This window comes from Equus przewalskii, chromosome 15, assembly GCF_037783145.1.
Source record: "Equus przewalskii isolate Varuska chromosome 15, EquPr2, whole genome shotgun sequence".
Lineage (NCBI taxonomy): Eukaryota > Metazoa > Chordata > Mammalia > Perissodactyla > Equidae > Equus > Equus przewalskii.
This window is the reverse complement of record NC_091845.1, coordinates 51,373,000-51,391,142: the sequence shown is the minus strand read 5'-3', so window position 1 is coordinate 51,391,142 and position 18,143 is coordinate 51,373,000. Positions and strand designations below refer to the sequence as shown.

Genomic DNA, 18,143 nt, shown 5'->3' with positions numbered 1-18,143 from the left:
CTCTTTCTTCTCTTTTCATTTTTAACATTCTAAAGACCTAAGAAAAAAATGGAGACATCAAATATGCTGTCCTCAATGAAAGGAGTGTTTCTGTATGAGGTTAGAAAGAGACATGAGAGAGAAGATCTGACAGAATAGTATATTTTAAAGCCTTCTTTTTGTAATGGAAAAAAAAAAAACCTTTTAATAACTTTGTCGTTCTGTTCACCTTTGTCTCTATTGAGGAGAATGAAAGAATTTTTTACTTCGGCAGACTGTATTGTACTTATCATGAACTGCTTTTCTACCTGGTTTGATGACTCATTATTCCTTCTATTCAGAGGTGCTGGACCTTGCAGTCCGTTTGCCCCCAGTCTCCTGGCTCCAGTTGGAGCAGCTTAAAACAACGGAGATTCAGTCATGGGGCCAGTTGACTCTTCTTGTCTTCAATTCTGAATTTTCTCTCTTACACAATTATGGAAAACTCCAGATAATTCCTGTCGTGCACAAGGGTTTCCTGCTAGTCAAATTATTATCATTGGAAGTTGATTACATCCATTCACTGAAAAATAAATTGTATTAAATGCTTATTACATGTCAGACTCTGATAAACAATCTGCCAGTATTTCTTATATTAATATTTCACACAAGGAGACTAAACTAGTTCAATTTTTCTTTGGCCAGAACAGAAATAGAATCTTCTTTGGAAAGAATTTCAGTCTTCCTTACTTCTTTTCTTCCTTTCCCTTCCTCCCTTCCTCCCTCCCTCCCTCCCTCCCTCTCTCTCCCCTTCCTTCCTTCTTTCCTTTTTTCCTTCCTTCCAGTCTTGTGTCTTCTCTGCAAACTTTTCAAAGCACCGGTGACCTAAAGCTGTCATATATTAAAGAGAAAAACTGAATACAAAAAGTTCCATATCAAGTACTACCAAGAAGATAAATCTAATTACTAAAGTATTATAAAGTCATTGTTACTGTGCAGTTCCGCTCACTTTAAAGAATATTTATGTATTGTTTTATGGTTTGAAAAATGTTTTCACATGTATTTTATCATTTAAATGCACAGAGCCTTGTGAGGCAGATATCGAATCTCTTTTACAAATGAGAAAATTAATGTCCCATGATTTAAAAAGTGTAAGTTTATATTGTTATCAGTAGTAGAAGTAGGACTCACACCCTGGGGGTTCATTCCAGGTTCTGTGGTCTATCTATCACACTTGCTGTTTCACGTAGGTGACCTCACGGCATAGGGGGTGAGGAGTGGAGGGGTAGGGCTGTGGTTGGAGGTGGGAAGCAGTGATTCTTAGAGTCTCTGTCATGTTCTCAGTGATTTTCCCAGGTGAACATTCATGTAAATTAGTAAATTTTAAGGGTTTTAAACTTTTGTCAGCTTTTATTTTTAACACTGGAAACTTTTATTACGGTAAAAGTTTTTAAAATCTCTAAATCCACTACCAAGAGACCCACTTACTTATTCAACACTAAAAATAATTACTTTTAAGTACGTGTGCATGTTAAAACCATTTAAACAGAACATAAACATATGAAATGGAAAATAAAAGCCTCGGTCTTCCCATAATTCTTTTTGCTCTAATTTAATCATGGTTAACAGTTTCTGAAGTATCCTTCTAGAGGTTCTATCTATCTACTTATCTTTCTATCTACCACATGTATGTGAATATATGTGTGTGGTTAGAGTGAGTATACTTATTACATGCTATTTATATACAAAAGATCCTATACTACATACTGTTTGTCACCTTATTTTTTTCACTTAATAGATCTCAAAAAATTTTTCATATCGGTCAATGGTTTATGAGGTCCGTGTTAAATTACTATTGTAGCTTGGCTTTCTCTGGCCTTAGTTCTGCTTATTTTTGTCTGCGGCATTATCTGACATAGTCATGTTCCAGTTGCTTCTAAATTTCTCGCTCTGGGGAGCAAGAGTGAGTTCTTCCCAACATGGCATCTGCTGCATCCTTGGTACCATGTGTTTGTGGAGTCATCCTGTACACTTTGTATTCCAGAGGAGGAGAATCTCTCAGCCCCTCATTGATAAGTTCCCTATTTCTAGTCCTGATTGTTCAGTATGAATAGGAGTCTTAGGTGAACTTTTCTGATGGAGGAGCTATTACTAGGTACTACAGACAGAATTGTGTTCCCCTGTTATTCATATGTTAAAGCCTTAACCCATAATGTGACTGTGTCTGCAGATAAGGTCTTTAGGAGGTATTTAAGGTTAAATGAGGTCATAAGGCTAGATTCCTAATCCAGTAGGATTATGGCATTATAAGAAGAGGAAGAGATACCTCTCTCTCTCTCTCTACCAAGTGAGGACACAGCAAGAAGGCGGCCATCTGCAAATCAGGAAGAAAACTTTCACCAGGACCAGAATCAGCTGGCACCTTGAGCTTGGACTTTCCAGCTTCCTTAACTATGAGAAAATATAGTTCTATTGTTTAAAGCACTCTGGTCGATGGTATTTTGTTACGGCAGCCCAAGTAGATTAAGAGACCAGGTATGAACAAAGGCCTGGAGAAAATCAGTAGTGCCTGAAGCAGAGCAGATGAGGTCAGGATCACATTGGTAGTAATACAATGGGGTTGGAATCCGGGAGCAAGGAGTCCAAAAAATGTTAAAAGCATGTTACTATTGTGTATATAATACCATAATTATATATTATATAATACCATATTAAAAATAAAACTGCTTCAGGAAATTAAAATTTACAAACCCCGGCCTGCAGGGGATCGTGTCTTTTATGGGTAGTCACAGTCATCCTACCAGGGCTGAAGTGACCCTTTCTCCAGCAGGAATACGCAGATCTTTTCATCATGTACCCCTACCAGCAGAGGAAAGTAAAGATGCATCCTAGAGGTTCTAGGGGAAAAGCTCGAAGCATAAGCAGCTTATCCAAGAGGGAAGTTTTAATCCTAGTATATTTATCTTAATGTATATGCAATTTGCATTCTACTTCTTAATAGATCTATATTTATTATTACATGAAATAACATTTAAATTTACTTACCATGGGATACAATTGATGCTCCAAAAGATAAGAAAATAAGCTCTGTTAACCCTTTACTTTATTTATGGCTCTCCGTTTTCCCCGACCCCCACCTGCCACATACTGTTGCACCCCTTTCGGTGATGAGCATTCTGGCTCAAGAAGCCCTAAAAAGGAACGACAGCACGCCCAGAGGACAAGAGGAAGCGCTTTCCTGTGCACAGAAGGGCATTTTGCTGGCATCTTACAAAAATAAAACAGAAAATAGATTACACTATCTTTTCAGATACTCACCAGAGACAATTCTTCAAAATTTTCTGTTCTTCTGACTTTCCTCTTAGTGCCACAGTCGCAAAGATAGAACTCGAATTTAAACAACAGTCCCCTGAGATGAAACACTGCTCGAGAGGGACAGAATGAAGAGAATTAAAACACAGAGAAATTATCTGAAGCCCTCAAGCTATTGCTACTTGTCTCCATTAGTTTCTAAGCACAGATTTGGGTAGAAAGCTCTTTCTGTCATTTGAACAAGAACCGGAAAGTAAACCACCTTCCACTGGACTAATGCCATTCATCTGGTTTTGAAACTTCCACTTTACAGTGGCTTTTCAGTATCGATGTGCTGGTATGTATGCAAAGGATTCAGTGTGATCAGAGGGACTGGAATGATTCACTCAAGCAATGCAATGCACACTCTTTGTCATTGTATAACCTTCACCCAGTCTCTTTATCCTGGAAATGCAATGCTGCATATATTCCTCATAGAAAAACATTCACAGTAAGTGGTATAGTACATTCTCACCTATTTCAATTCCATCTAGCTTATGAAAAGTGTGCCTGGCACTTTGCAGAACTGAAAACGATGATAATTTAGCACAGTCAATTTTTTATTAGGTATGTCAGAAAATAGGCACGTTTTCAGAGCGTTCTGAGGAAAATGTGCATTATACTGTTGTGGTGGTCATGGGTTCTGGAGTTTCCTGTAATTCACTCTCCAACTTCAATCATAAGCCAGGATTTGGGGTCAGAACTACATAGACTGTGGAGAATTCTCAGTCATGCTAAGATTTTCTCTGATTGTTCCTGGTACTTAAATTTGAAGAATATGTGAGGGACAAGCAATTCCTGAGTTGTAGAGAAGGTAGAAGGCCTAGACACAGCATCCATCCCTCCCTGCCTCCATCCATCCATCCATTCATCCATCCATCCATCCATGTAGGCTTTCACTAATTTTGCTTCCATACTACATAGTTTATAAAGGTCAGATAAAATTAATTATATTCTCTCACATAATCTAAACAAATTTCCAGGCCAATTATTGCTTTTAAAAACCACGAGGCATGAAGACTTGTTAGGTGTCTGAATTCAGATTGAAGGGACTTTTTTAAAAGAGCAAAAATAAAATCAGTGAAATCACTGAAAATAGAACTAAATTTTTTAAATAAAACTAAAATGCTGTTTCAAATGTGTTTGCAATGAAAAGCAGAAATGACCAAAAACCAAAACACAAGGGAAAACTGAGACCAATAGAAAACTAACTGTGTTTTAAAAAGAATTCTTTTTGGAATTGTTTGCATATGTACCATACATTTAGTACTTTCACAGTGGTTGTCAAACAATGTTTCATTGAAACACTAATATTCAACTAGCTAGACTGTGGTCGTCTATTCTTAAATCATACTGTCTTATTTTTCCAACCATGTGAATTATTTGTCACTAGTACACAAAGAGATAAATACAGAAATCGAGAGTTAGCAGTTGGAAACTTTGGTGGCAAAGTAATTCAATGTCTGTTTAATCTAGAAATACAGCTAAATGAAGTTTGTATTTTATCTTTGCTTTTTATTTCATTTTTCTAACTACTTATTTATATTGCATTTTACTAATATCAGTCCCTGGTGGATGGGTATGAAACAAAACAAAGCAATGGTAACATCAAAAAAACTATCCATCATCACATTAGTTTGAAAAGTATTGTTCCAGAATTCTGTTGACTAATCTGGAATTTGGAAAACAATACTGTATTTTCCCAAGTTCCCCATCTCCATGACACATACTTGTACTCATTCAGCTCATTAACTTATTTCAGTGCAAGGCCAAAGGTAAGAGTGGTTACGCTAATATGATCTTAGCTTTAATGACATTTCATATTTTCACTTAACAAAGGCTATTCAATTTTCTTGTTTTCTTTTAAATGACTTTATATAAAGAGAAAATACTTATTTAAAAAACGTTTTATTCTGACAAAGCATATCTGACCCTTGAATTAACATTGTGCCACAGCCTATAAGCCATAATGACAATAATAAATTTCAATAAAAAATATCTTCTACTTTTCCTGACAGAGTAGCAACATCTTTGCTGACAGTCATGACACACTGTCTCCATGATGATGCCGGTGATGGGACTGGTTGGTTTAAACTACCTGGTCCTCTAATGGCCCAGTGCTCCCAGCTGCTGTCTCGTCCCCTCTGAGCTGAGGTGTCTGTGGGCCTGTCAATGGTTTTGCGACAACTGGGGTGCAGAGAGCCTGAGTCCCCTGGGAACCTTTTGGATTTTGAACCAGAGCTTCCTGCTGGCCTATTACCAGCAGCATCTCCTTGAGGTCCTTATATAAATCACAGAGGGGTGCCTCACAAGTAAGGCTCTTGAGTATGGCCATGAATAATGACCATGCCTCAGGCTGCATTTGGGTGTTTCAACCAAAAAAGTCAGTATTTTTCTAATAAGGATTGGTGAGTGTAGCGCTGGAAGGAAAGTCAGCAGGCAGGGTGCTGGAGCCTCTAAAGTCCTTGGTAAATACAGCTCATCCATGTCTTCCCCATATCTTGTAGAGCTCTTCTAAGGAGAAGACCCCCTTTGAAATTCATGAGAGTTTCTCTCTTTGATCAGCTTAATGGAGTGTAAGCCAATGTAAAAGACAGGATTCCAAGGAGAAAACAGAAAGTAGGGAATAGAACCAACACAGTACTGTTCTCCACACTTGAGTGAGGAAATTACTGCATAACCTAATCTTAACGACTGATTTGTGTCCCCTCATAATTATGCGTTATAACCCCAGCACTTCAGAATGTGGCTATGTCTGAAGGTAGGTCCTTTAAAGAGGTAATGAAGTTAAAATGAGGTGGTTAGTGTGAGCCCTAATTCAATATGACTGGTGTCCTTAGAAGAGGAGGAGATTAGGACGGACAGAGAAACCAGGGATGCTTGTGCGCAGAGGAAAAACCATGTGAGGACATAGCGAGAAGGTAAGGAGAGAGGAATCAGAAGAAACCAAAACTGCCAACTGGGTGACTTAAGCCTTCAAAACTGTGAGAAATAAAGTTCTGTTGCTTAAGCCAGCAAATCTATGGTATTTTGTTGTAGAAGCCCTAGCAAATGAGTGAGCTTACGTGCGCTGATTGCAGATGAAATTACACTCCACTTGTGTGTTTCATGTTGTTTGATCTGAGGATGAACAAAATGTAAACACATGTGAGAACAGATGTGAATACGTGAGCGTACATGTGGTGTGAAGGTTAATCCTTATGACTGGGTCTACAAGCCACACAAATTAATTTCTGCACAGCTCTGCTATGTAGAGAGAATAGTCCACCTTGGTAGACTGACTTGAGGTTAATGATCGAAACTGATACCCTAGTGGGCTGCCCTTGGATCTCATACCTGCCATAGCTTGTAAAGGACCATATGCAAATAGGAAAACTGATCTGTAGGGATTTTACTTGGTGGGTGGCTGTGAAGAAGAGCAGGCTTTGAAACTTTGGTCATGGAATATATTGTTCATGTTTTTATGAAGTTAAAATTCTGTGATGTCTGAGAGGAGTATGGGAAGGAATGTAAATGCAAAGTAAGGGAATGGAATACTGGCATACAATCCATCAAATAAATACAATTATAAGAGATTCTCTAAAAAGAGAATACTAGAGGATGAGAGCTTTTTGTAGAAGGTCTAAATGATGAGAATCAAAAAGCCCTGTGAAGAGCTCAGAGACAATAGCTCCAGTAGGGGATATGGAAAAGAAACAAAATTCAGATGGCTGTTTTCAAGGAATGGAAGGGAGAGCAATGTCTCTGGAATAAAGAAGATGGAGAATGGAGGAAGGTGAGGTCAGCCTCATCAGACTGGGACATAGAGTTTAGAGTTACTCTAAGAGCATGTGAAAGCCATTGGAGGGTTTTATGGAGTCAGGCTAACATTTAAAAAAAATTGTTTTCATTTGGCAGAGCCTTGTGACATTTTGATGATGGTGATGCCTGTGAGGGGGCTGCCTGGTTTGTTTAAACTGCAGAAGAATCTTCTAATAGATGCCTAGTCAAGAACAGGGGCCTAGAGTAAAATGTGAGTTGTTCAATTACATGTGCTTCACCATTCCTTGAGCACCTCCTTTGTGTGAGCTCTGTGCTAGATTCTCTGCAGGATTCACTCATGACAATGACAAACTTCCCCTTTTCTCAAGAAAATTCTAATCTCACTAGGAAGGGAAATCGTTGTTTGGATTTGAGAAATGAAATTCTAACTAGTTTAGTTGACATTCAGGGTTTTTTTTTCAAGAGAGACAAGCTGTCTGTGTTAATTCAGATGAGTAATTTCTCCGGCCAACTTCTCTGGTTCATCTGAATATTTATTCTCGATCAGTCACTAGTACTATGTGATGGACTAAGGAGCAAACAGGTTGACATAGGCTGAAAAATAAATGACCTTGGCTACGCAAGGGATCTAATGGAGATGGAGATCATAGCTTTCTTAGGAGAAATTGGTGAGCTACTGTATGAGAAAAAAACAGTGTCAAGTAGGGCCACACAACACTGAGAATATCAGGCTTTCTCAAAAGACATGTCTATCCTAAAAGAAAAGGGTAACTAACTATGGGCTTCTTTCAGTTTTTCTTCAAGCTGGTCTATCTATCCTTAGTAATACAGCAGTTTAGCAGACTTACTAAATACCATTCACAGTAATATGTGATGAGAGTTCTAAGAAAGGCGTGTGTATTACACAAACACAGAGAGAAGAAATCATATTTGTATGAATTGCAAAACCCAAAATAACGTAGTTACCATCTTGACTGTGACAAAGGGGTGGGCGGATGACATTTTAGAGGGAGGGGACTGAGTGATCAAAGATGAATATGCACAGTAACATATTCAAGAAAAATATACATTATGGGCTAGAATAAAAAGTGCATAAATAATAATAATAAGTGGTATTTGTAGAGAACACATTATATTCCTCAGGTACTGTACCTTATATACATTATCCTATTTAGTCCTTATACAAACACTAAGTGAGTAGATTGTATTACAACCTCATTTTGTAGAAGAGATAACTGAGATTAATATAACTCATTTTCCCAAAATAGCTCTAAAGGTATGGCATGGCCACACTAAGGAATTTAAACTACATTCAGTAGTCTCATGAGAGCCATTAAAGCTTTCAAGTGGAGAAATAACATGATCAGAACTGTTCCTGGGAAAATAAACAAGGCAGAGGAGAATGTGGTGGTGAGAATGGGTTATAATGGGCTTGGAGAGTCAAGTCAAGAGGTTCTTTCAGTAGCTCAGGAGGAGAGGAGATCAGGGTTTCTGCCAAAGAGGTGTCAATTGGGAATAAAATGAAAGTATGGGTATTTGAATAATTAAAGGTAGCGTCTATGAGATTAGTAACAAGATTGTGGGACAAGAGAGATAGTGAGTGAGTCCAGGCTTGTGAACCTCCAGATATCTTAGCTGATGGTAATGTCATTAATAGATGGTGAGACAAAAATGGAGGAGGAAGTTTAAGTTCAGAAAATCTAATATGGAGTTATCTCTACTTGCATGTCAAACACACACACAAATATTGCCTAATACACACAACTATTTGCTCCATATGAGAGTAGGATGGACATCTCAGCAAAACAAGGGTATTATCAGTGTTCACTCCCACCTTCAACATATTTTGTACCAGTTTCGAGACTAGACCTTACTCATTCTCAAAACTCTCCCCCTGCCATGTGAAGAAGCGTGGGATGAGAGCTGCTGAAGGATGAGAGATATGTTGGCCAGACATATCTGACACCCATTCAACTACCACACACATGTGTGAAGCTATCTTAGAGCAGGCAGGATCAAACAACCAGTCATCTGACAGCAGCCCATTAGCAAGTCCAGTTAAGATCAGCAAAGCCTGCCTGACTCACCAGAACTGTGACCTATAGATTTGTGAAAAACAGTAATGTAGAGTTATTGTTTTAGGTCAATATGTTTGGGCATGGTTGTTACACAGCAAATAATAACTAATGGAGTGTTATACACTTGAACACTGTTGAAAAATTTTGAAAATAGATCAAAAGAAAAAAGATAATTAAAATCATTCATACTTCCCCTCAGTTAAGATGTCAGTTTTGGTACAATTAAATCCTTTTACAGTTATGTACTCACAATGCTATGAACTGAATGTTTGTATCCCCCAAAACTGATAAGTTGAAGCCTTCATCACCAATGTGATGGTGTTTGGAGGTGGGGACTCTGGGAGATAATCAGGTTTGGATGAGGTCATGGAAGTGGAGCCCCCGTGATGGGATTGGTACCCTCATAGGAGAATGAAGAGACTTGAGCTCACTCTGTCAGCCATGTAAGGAAACCAGGAAGAGAGCTCTCCCCAGAACCTGGCCATGCTTGCACCTGATCTTGGACTTCTCAGCCTCCACGACTGTGAGAGATAAATATTTGTTGGTTAAGTTATCCAGGATGTGATATTCTTTTTATAGTAACCTGAAATGACTAACACACAAAATGAAAATGTGATAAGACTCTCAATATTTTGCTTAAAACTAACTTTTTTCACTTTGCATCTGGCATGCATCTCTCCATGAGAATCAATCCACTTCTACATGTAGTTTGCCATTTATTCTCCATCCATAACCTGTAAATGGACATCTGGAATTCTCTACTTGTCTTATTCTACACTGAGTGTAATTCCTCTGTCAAACGTCTTCTTTGACAGAGAAGTAAGATCCAGATAAAATGGTACACTTATCAGGGAAAATTATATGAAATATAGTACACAGTTTTGTATGGAGTGCCCCTGAAAGTAGGTAAATGCTTTGTTTTGTTTTGTTTTGTTTTTGCAGGGGAAGATTCACCCTAAGCTAACATCTGTTGCCAATCTTCCTCCTTTTTCCTTCCCTCCACCCAAAGTTCCAGTAGTATATAGTTGTAAGTTCTTCTGGTTCTCAGGAAAACACTTTTAGTAGAAGGAAAACATGACCCAAGTTATATTAAAGGTACCAAGTTAGGTGAAGTGTGATATAATGAAGGTCATGGGCCAAAACAGTCAGACTGTCAAAAAGAAGGCAAGAGCTGAGTTATCAGTATTTTTGATTTGTCAGAACAAAGGCAAAATGTTTTCCTTTTCAATAGGGAAAGAATGAGTGGGAATATTAATCAAAAACCTACACTTCCCCCTTTTGGATGATGTTGCAGGCAAAGAATCTAAAAGTTGGTGTATGATGTTAGAAAGAGATATAATTTATTTGATCTTCTATAAAAGACAGTTTGACATGAATAGTCAAGGGGACATTGTTTTCAGTACGTGTTTACTAGACACCCTCAGGTTTATGATGTCTTAGGTGCTAAAAGGGGTACAAGTGCATGTATTGCATGATAACAGCATTGATCTCTTACTGTGTATCAGCAACACATGTCTTACCTATTATCTTGCTGAATTATTCCTGGACTCCTATATTCAAGGTGTATTTTCCATGAATTTCACAGGAGACACTGATAGTCTAGCTATTTTTTTAAACGTTGTTGTTTTGATGAGAGTAGGGTGCCAGGAGAAAAATCAGCCTTAAATAGACCTTTATTGAGCAGCCATTTTTAGTGAGACGTTAGGAAGAACAGGAATTCAAGAAGTATAAAGAACATCAGCCTCCCAAGGGTTTCCTGTTTTTGAGGGTTTGCAAAATTGATGTTCATGCCCTTGACTGAATTCAACATTTGATGTGCAAAACTACATGAAAACTGTGAAGAAACCCATGGGGCAGCAGAAGGTTTGGAGTCCACATGTGTAGGAAACTGCTTCTCGGGGGAAGGGCATCTCCATTGAGAATCCAGGTGGCAGAGCTGGAGTGTTTCAAGTTTTAGGTGAGCAGGTCTCCTACCCACTTCCCATGTTTCTAGGGGAGCCATTGTTAACCCTTTCAGCACAACAGAACAGCAAAACAGCACCAACCCAGCATTGGCTAGTTGAGCCAATCAGAATTCTATATTACGCCAGTATGGCAGTGATTAGAGATGAGGGAGATAGAAGTGAGAGTGTGCTAAAATAGTGATTAGCTTGTTGGTGTGCCTGAATGGTTGATATATGTCTGAGATGATGGTATCTTCTGCCTTCCAGGAGAAGTGGAGGGGCCTGGGGTAACCAGTGTCCAGGATGGGTCACCTCCAGCTGTATCTGAGAGTAGACTCATGCATTTACACCAAGGTGCCGATAATATTTCCCAGTGGATCATGACATCAGAAAGATTGGAAAGAATTTTTCCAAGCTCTTAATTCTATTTGGGAGAAAGACATAAGAATTGATAATCTTAATAAACTTATATGTTGAAATAAAAAGTATGGGTCTTAAATAATTTATGGAGAGTCACAAGAAGAATGAATTCGATCTTGAAAATGGAAGGAAGGGCAGGAGAAAAATGTCACCCATGAAAAATTATTGTGAGTAAAAACAAAATGAAATAAAGTATCTAAAATATATTGACATTTATCAATAGCAATGAATATAAATGTAAATGACATTAACTCACTGATCAAAAGAGAGAGTCTCAGATTGAGTATAAAAGGATCCAATAAAAGCAGGTCCAAAAGACATATATTTAAAGTAAAAGTACAGAAGAGTTTGAGAATAAAGGAAAGAAAAAGTTCTATGAGAAAACTCTAACGCTTCAAAATTTGGGTTAGTAGTTTAAATACAAAAGGAGATCAATTTTAAGGGGAATATTTCTAAAGGGCAAAGAGGCGTACTCTTGAATTAAAGAGAATAATAGGTCAATGCCACATACTGGTTCTTTAAAAATATCAACAAGATGCACATGACTCTGGAAAGACTGAGTAAACAGAGAAGAGAGAATGAAAAGGGTGAAATGAAGGTATCTGAAAAATAGTAAAAATATCACTATGAATAATTACATGCTATTACATTTTAAACTCTGAATAAAACATTTTTGTAAAAATGTAAACTGCTCACACTGACGATAAAGAAAGTAGATGACTTCAATAGAAAATTAAATATTTAAAAACAGGAGCAATATCAATCTCTCCTCCAAACACATATGCAAAAGTCCTATATCAAATAGAATTTACAGGATTTTTTTCCTATAAAACATTCAAGGAGTAGTTAATCCCTATCTTATAAAAATTGTTCTATACTGCTCAATATAGTTTTAAAGGTACCCACAAATGCAATAGGACAGGAAAAACCAAAATGAAACAATAAATAAATAAATAAAAAGAATAAAATGGGAAAGTAAGAAATAAAACTCTCATTTATAGTGGAAAATATGATTATTTAGATGGAAAACTCAACACACGCCACGTACAAATTATATAATCAGTAAGAGAGTTCAAGAAGATCAAATTACAGAAGTCAACAGCATTTCTATATACCAACAAAATGATGAAAACTTTAGTTGGATATATGATATAATTTGCAATAAAACAAAAACTATGAATTAATTAAAGAATTAAACCTATCAGAACTCCCAAGAGTCTACGGGAAAATGTTTTAAAATACACTTTGAACTCATATGGAGAAAATCTTAAAATAAATGTGGAAAAATACCTCATTCACAGAACAAATGACTTAAGATTATAAGAAATCTTAATTCACACTAAATCAATCTACGAACTCAATTTAAATTCCAGATTTCAAGAAGGAGTTTTATTGAGGAATTTGAGAACTTTTTCTTAAATTTATATGGAAAAGTAAATTTCCTAGAAGCAAAGGCAACTTTTAAAAATAAAACCATTAAGGTGAAATTCATTATTTCAAAGTTAAATATGTTCTATTAAGCCAAAGTATTTAAAATGGATAGTATTGATGTGATAACAGAAAAAAAGACCAGTGGAAAAGATTAGAGAACTCTCAAAAAATTCGTATGGCAACTTGATATGATAGAGCTGGCAACACAAACCTGTAAGTAGACAATATATTATTTATATAGATGGCACTAGGAAAACTGGGACTCTATATTGAGAAAAATTTAGTTTTATTCCTACCTTACAGAAGTTGGGAACTAAAATAACAAAGCTAACAGAATAAAAATGTTAAGGAATATCTTTAGGGTGGAAAATGAGTTCTTAAATAAAACACAAAAACATGCAGAAATAATTGATTAATGTACAAAATATTCAAAGAAATATGAAAAAATCATTATGAAAATGTGAAACACACACCCATGCTAACACCCTCATGCTGTCCCTGCCAACACACATTAAAATAGTATTGGACAATTTAGAGGGGAGAAAACCTAGCGGCAAGTAAGCATGTGAAATCATGCTCTCACTCACTATGAATCAGAGAAACAACAGTGAAACAATAAAAAGTATATCAGACTGGCAAATAATAGAACCTCAATTATTGCAAATATTGGTAGAATGCTGAGAAATGGGAACTTTTAATAGACTTCTGATATTAGTCCCTTAGTGATATTTTGAGCGCTTAGTAACATTAAATTCTCAAATGTCCTATTACCTCAAATTCTCCCCAAACAAGATCAAATATACGCCTCTTTGGGGACATACATAAGGATTTTCTTCACTGCACTTTTTGTGGTAGTGGGGGGGGGTTGGATGCTGCCCAGGGTAATGGAAATATGAAATACGGTGGATGCATCTATGGAATACTCCGCGGAAATCAAAAGCGAATTATAGGTACTTACCATAATAAGAATGCATTTTAAAAGCATAGTTTTGAGTAAAAAAAGTTATAAGAACAAGATTTATGGTACAATAATATGTACACGAAATTAAAACACACATTCACAACAACACTATATATTTTTTGAAGATGCATGCATAGCCAAGCATTTGTACCAAAACATCTAGGACATAAATTTTAAAAAGTGAGAAGAGCCTCAGAATGGAGAGAAAAATACAATAAAACAAGAAAGAAAATGTGGCAAAAATGACAAATACCTACTAAGAATAAATGTACCTAAAACACGTATGGAGAAGGTCATCAATATCATGCTTGCTTTGAATCATATCCATCTTAGATCAAATTAAATCCAGCTTGCCCCTCACCTACTAAAACTGGCAGGAAGTCTAACTTCAGTTACTTTTTTTATGGTGTCATTCTTGTTTCTGTTGATTTTCCCGGAACTCCATATGCTTCTGTGATCCAATAAAATTTCCAGAGGTTCTCATGGTTTTAGTTGTCATGGTCGCTGATGCTCTTTAGCTTGCCAGCTCTCTGTCAGGATCTAGACTATATTTTTTGCTTGGTGCTGCAGCTCTTCTGGGGAGGTTTTAGCAACAGTTGCCTTCTGTAGTCCACCTTACTATTTTTGAGAGTCTTTAATGTAACCATTACCAACACCTCCCTGTGAGTTTAGATTCTTTCATAGAGTTGAGTATTTCTCCATCCTCCCTACCAACCTCCATCACATCTCCTTCCAGTGTATCCTGGGATAAACACAATGAAATCAACTCTTAGAGTTATCAAGAACCTGAACCATGGAACAGAAAAGCCCAGCTCTCCTTTGAGTGATGAACCGGTGGAGTGAAAGAAGGGGAGCATCTCCCCGTCTTATATAGGTATACCTGATAGCTACCAGAACCTAGCACAAAGAATGTCTTCATGGCTCTGCCAAGCATAGATGTGAAGCAGGCTTCTTTACTTTAGGACTTCCCATACCATGCATTATGCTAAAGAATTACAAGGGAATTAAATTCTTTAAAGAATGGCAGACACCCATTTCACAAATTTATTTGCCCTTGGATATTTTTTTTCCTTAGAATATATTATAAACACACTTTGGGGAACCTCAGTTTGGGAAACTCTAAACTAAGGGACTACTTTACTTCATTAGAGGTTGTCACTGTATGGCTAAGTTCAACTCAGTAACTGAGTTACATGTAAATTATTTGGTTACCCAGAATTCATGTAAGCCCAGAATAGTCATTCTTTGTAGTGTCATTCTTATATTATACGTCTTTAATGATGAAACAATTATGTCTTCCAGTTTTTCCAGATTTGGCAGAAGAAATTGACTCTGCCACATGGCTAATTAGGAATCAATAATACTTGATCTTATGCAATTCGCTGGCGATTTGCTCAATTAGTTCTTACAGAAGCATGTTATTCACTCTATAGGATGTAGTCACTTTGTGTTAAGTACAATTCAGAGATAAAAGCTAAGATTTCCTAACAGGTGAAAGTGGGCTTTTTTCTTGTTATTTACAGTAATATTAAGTGACAGGATCCCAATAATTGTCAATAATAAGTTATTATTAAAGAATTTTTAGTTTAAAATTCTAATTTTCTTGATAAAGGAACAGACCTTTAATTGTCAGGTTCACGTCTTCCTTAAATATAACCTACCTTAGCAACACAGTTGAAGAGAAACAAGGTCAAAATGAACACAAATCTCTTTTAATTTGACTCATTTGGTGATAACTTATGATTACATAGCCTATAAGTTAGTACAAAAATTTTTAATAGAATTCTAGATTGGAGTAAAACAGGAGCTTAAATAGAATGAGAAACATGTTAAAGAAAAAGATGCTTCCTGAATGCTTTTCAAGGAAAGATGAGAAGCTAAGAGATGCTATGAATCTATTTTTCTCAATTTATCTTGTGTTTTTGCCAAGAAATTAATTACATCTACTGCACTACTCTATACATGTGTGAGGAGGTGATAAAATGACAACTATGTATATATGAAAACCCTTAATAAGCATAAACAATTGTGATGCAATGACAAGATCATGGACTTTCATACACACCAAGAGATATGTACAAAAGTAGGCAGAGCAGCACAAATTTACTAGCTAAAAACTGGAAACTACCCAAATACCCATCAATGGTATAATGGGTAAATCAATTGTGGTATATCTATGCATTGGAATATTATGCAACAATGAAATTGAATGAATGGCAGATGTATGTAACAACATGGACAAATTTCACAGATATAATACTATTGAAATTAGTCAGACACAAACAAATACATTTTGTGTGTGTGTGTGTGTGTGCATGTGTATATACTCTTTAATGCACTTTACATAGGTAGGCATGAATAAATTAAGACATTGGAAGCCAAAGGACATAGGTAGAGGTTGTCTTCTGGAGTGTTGGCAATATTCTCTGTTTTGACCTGGGTTGTAGTTACAAGAGGGTGTTCACATTGTAGATCATCCATTCTGCTATAGATTTATTTTGTGCACTTTCCTTATAAATGTCATATTTCAAAAAGGCTTTAACAATCCCTCCTAAAAAACATGGAGAACAAATTTGGTACCACTCTGATTTCAAATCCTGAATCTGCCATTCATTAGCTTCTGTGGCCTTGGGGAAATGTTATGTAACGGCCAAAATCTTGGTTCCCTCATTTGTAGAATGGAATTTATTATAACCACCTAGGATTGTGTCATAGGATTTAGTGAAATCCATATAATTAGTGTCATCCACTCAGTGGGACTTTAATGAAATTAATAAAAGTTAACTCCTCCCCTGCTCAATTTGTAACTTATTTCCTGACAGTATGCTGATAACCATGAGGAGGAGGTCTATGTGGTCACACTATCCTGCTGTCTGAAACAATGAGATTCTAAGCCAGCAGGAATGAGAAAATAAAGTTCAGTGAATATTTGTTGATACATGTGATTGCTTGACTACTGCCAATCTGTCCAGCATTAGCCCATCAAAAAGCACAAAGTGGGGGCCGGCCCTGTGGCACAGCAGTTAAGTGCGCACATTCCGCTTCAGCAGTCTGGGGTTCGCAGGTTCAGATCCCGGGTGCAGACATGGCACCGCTTGGCATGCCATGCTGTGGTAGGCGTCCCATAGATAAAAAGTAGAGGAAGATGGGCATGGATGTTAGCTCAGGGCCAGTCTTCCTAAGCAAAAAAGAGGAGGATTGGCAGCAGATGTTATCTCAGGGCTAATATGCCTCAAAAAAAAAAAAAGCACAAAGAAGGTCTGGTTACAAGACTGAGCAGATTATGAAGTCTTGGCTGAAAAATTCAGTTTGATTCATAGACTAACATTGATCAATCAATTCGATTCAGGGATTAACAATGATCTATCAATGAACTATGAATCCATGGCTTCTTTTAGATCAAAATCTTCACTCCCAAGAAATTCTCGTTTGCTCTTTTTTGCATGTTTCCATTGTGTATTTTACTTTTACATTCAGAAACAATTATTATGAGAAATGGTGGGTTAACATGGCAAAAGTCAATTAATCTGTTGATTAATTCAACCGAGAAATAGGCAGTAAGTGCTGATTTTGTGCTGAATCACAGTTCAGTTTTGGTTTGAGGACATGAGCAGTTGTTAATGCATATCTAAAAAAGTCATGTTCAAAAAACCTTTAAGTTCAATTACATAGATTTTCTGGTAGTCTTCTATTTGAATAAAGCTTAAAAAGTTGTTGTAAACTTACAGCTTCACATACGTTTTACAAAGTTGTTTGATACCTCTGTGTGGAAGATAGCCCAAATGTTATCATCACAGCTTCATAGAGGACATAACTAGCTCGTAACTGTATACTATCTTCACATCTAATATAGCGGGAACTCAACCCCCAATCTCCTTATTTTAAAACCACAATCAGCTCAATCAACATTTATTTAGAAAAAATATAGTTAAAAAAGGATGAAAAAATTTTTAAAATAAGTAATAAAAGATTTTATTCATGTATACATTTTTGTTTAATTTTATTTTTAAGTGAAACAAGGCATTGCGTTAGTGCATATTGCACAATTGAGATAGCCCCTTAGCTTCAATGAGTCTAATTATATTTAAAGATGTTTTTGTCTTCTTAGAGTAGACAGCAAAAGTACATTAAACCAAACTTCATCTGTTTTTTTTTTTTTTAACATTATGTTTACTGTGAAGGTCATTGATTTATTGGGCTATATAATGGCTGATTTAGGAATCCCTCTACACATCTCAC

General features: G+C 36.6%; 1 long non-coding RNA gene across 1 annotated transcript; it reads right to left on the bottom strand.

The window, feature by feature from the left end:
• Positions 1-445: 445 nt before the first annotated feature.
• LOC139076042 (uncharacterized) lies at positions 446-3,385 on the bottom strand. The gene is made up of 2 exons (XR_011527271.1): positions 3,277-3,385; positions 446-541 (listed from the first exon to the last, which is right to left on the bottom strand). It is a non-coding gene; the product is annotated as an uncharacterized lncRNA (long non-coding RNA).
• Positions 3,386-18,143: the final 14,758 nt, after the last annotated feature.